Consider the following 2500-nt stretch of genomic DNA (forward strand, 5'->3'; position numbering starts at 1 on the left):
CGGCGCTAAGAGTAGGTCAACATGGCGGGGACCATCTCTGTCCACCTAAAACATATTTTGTTTTACATTTTTTTATCATTTTAGCAGATGGTTTTATCCAAAGCACCTTACAATTAAGAGATTACATAGTCTGTCCGTGTGTTTGTATGTGTGTGTGTGTCTGTGTGTGTGTGTGTCTGTGCGTGTGTTTGTGTGTGTGTATATCTGTGTGTGTGTGTGTGTCTGTGCGTGTGTGTGTGTGTGTGTCTGTGTGTGTGTGTGTGTGTGTGTGTGTCTGTGAGTGTGTGTGTGTCTGTGCATGTGTGTGTGTGTGTGTGTGTGTGTGTGTGTCTGTGCGTGTGTGTATGTCTGTGCGTGTGTGTTTGTGTGTGTGTGTATGTGTGTGCCTCTTACCTTCAGGTCTCTGTGCACTATCCTCCTCTGGTGACAATACTGCACCGCAGACACGATCTGGAACACACACACACACACACACACACACACACACACACACACAGACTCTGTCAGTCGACCGACATGCTGTGAGAGGAGGGAGATGCGTCTCCTCTGAGAGAACTGTGGCGTCATGTGACCATTCCTCCGTCACCAAACCCCCTGGTGACTGTAATGACCAGGGTGCAGTGCTGCTCCACCACCAGCAGAGGGCAGGGCGAGTTGGTGGGATTTAAAGACTCACCCGTCTGTCTGCCTGTCTGTCTGTCCGTCTGTCTGCCTGTCTGTCTGTCTGTCTGTCTGTCTGTCTGTCTGCTAACCTGTCTGTCTGTTCACCTGTCTGTCTGCTCACCTGTCTGTCTGCTCACCGGTCTGTCTGTGTGTCTGTCTGTCTGTATATCTGTCTGTCTGTTTGTCTGTCTGTCTGTATATCTGTCTGTCTGTATATCTGTCTGTCTGTCTGTCTGTATATCTGTCTTTCTGTCTGCCTGTCTGTCTGTATATCTGTCTGTCTGTCTGTATATCTGTCTGTCTGTCTGTATATCTGTCTGTCTGTCTGTATATCTGTCTGTCTGTATATCTGTCTGTCTATCTGTCTGTATATCTGTCTGTCTGCTGTATATCTGTCTGTCTGTATATCTGTCTGTATATCTGTCTGTCTGTCGGTATATCTGTCTGTCTGTCTGCTCACCTGTCTGTCTGCTCACCTGTCTGTCTGCTCACCTTCTGCTCACCTGTCTGTCTGCTCATCTGTCTGTCTGTCTGTCTGATCACCTGTCTGTCTGTCTGTCTGTCTGTCTGCTCACCTGTCTGTCTGCTCACCTGTTTGTCTGCCTGTAAGTAAGTAAGTAAGTAAAATGTATTTGTATAGCACCTTTCCCAGACCAAGGGTCACAAAGTGTTTTACATATAGAGAACATAATAAAGAAGAAACATAATAAAACATAATAAAAGACGGAAAGCCACAACAGGTTAAAACAGTTAAACAAGTGAAAATAAGAACAAGTAACAGACAGCAGGTGTACAACAACATCAACAGGACACAGAAAGACAGGCCCCTGGGGCTATCCAAAAGCCTGTCTATACAAGACCGTCTTTAGCTGCTTTTGTCTGCTCACCTGTCTGTCTATCTATCTGCTCACCTGTCTGTCTGTCTGTCTGCCTGTCTGCTCACCTGTCTGTCTGTCTGTCTGCTCACCTGTCTGTCTGCTCACCTGTCTGTCTGTCTGCCTGTCTGCTCACCTGTCTGTCTGCTCACCTGTCTGACTGTCTGCCTGTCTGCTCACCTGTCTGTCTGCTCACCTGTCTGTCTGCTCACCTGTCTGTCTGTCTGTCTGCTCACCTGTCGGAACTTGGCCCGGGCCTCCTTCTCTTTCATCCTCCCGTGGGCCACCAGGTAGTCGAACACCTCACCTGGACACACACACACACACACACACTGACATCATCACCTGGAGAGACCAGGACACACACACACACTGACATCATCACCTCTACACACACACTGACATCATCACCTCTACACACACACTGACCTCATCATCATCATCATCATCATCATCACCTCTACACACACACTGTCATGACATCATCACCTCAACTCATTAACACCAGAGCCAGACTGACCTGGTCATCACATCAGAAACATGACGACCAGATGAGAAAGCAGAATGCTGTTTGATACTGTAGGTAACACACCGTGACGTTGTGTGTGTGTGCAGTATATATATGCTCAGATCATAGTTCAGAATAACACACTACACGTGACAAGGAGATAAAGTCATCAATAATCACATGAATAATCAAAATAAAACTAGAATTTGGGACCAGTTATCTATCTAGCTTATCCTGATGTGATTTAGAAAATGTAAGGATACCGGGTGGTAGAACGCACATACATGTATCTAGGAAAAGTCATGAAAGGAGGGTCCTGAAATTTGATTGAGTGCAAAGATAGAACATTTTTCTTTACTCACGGCTGTTCTAGTGTTAATAGTTTATAGGGTTAACTCCAGGCTTTAGCCAGACCATAGAAAGGCTACTCACCTCCGCTGGCATACTCCATCAC

At 46.4% G+C, this 2500-nt stretch overlaps 1 pseudogene across 1 annotated transcript in view; it reads right to left on the bottom strand.

Moving 5' to 3' along the window:
- Window positions 1-2500, bottom strand: part of LOC308173951 (serine/threonine-protein kinase MARK1-like) — a 33798-nt pseudogene that overhangs the window by 11061 nt on the left and 20237 nt on the right. Inside the window, exons 5-7 of the transcript in view lie at window positions 2479-2500; window positions 1775-1845; window positions 394-450 (exon numbers count right to left, since the gene is read on the bottom strand). The exon at window positions 2479-2500 is cut by the window's right edge and continues 44 nt beyond it. The product of the transcript in view is annotated as a serine/threonine-protein kinase MARK1-like (transcript). The remainder of the gene's footprint in view (window positions 1-393; window positions 451-1774; window positions 1846-2478) is intronic.

Source organism: Nansenia antarctica (genome assembly GCF_963989245.1).
Source record: "Nansenia antarctica genome assembly, chromosome: 19".
In the NCBI taxonomy this organism is placed as follows: domain Eukaryota; kingdom Metazoa; phylum Chordata; class Actinopteri; order Argentiniformes; family Microstomatidae; genus Nansenia; species Nansenia antarctica.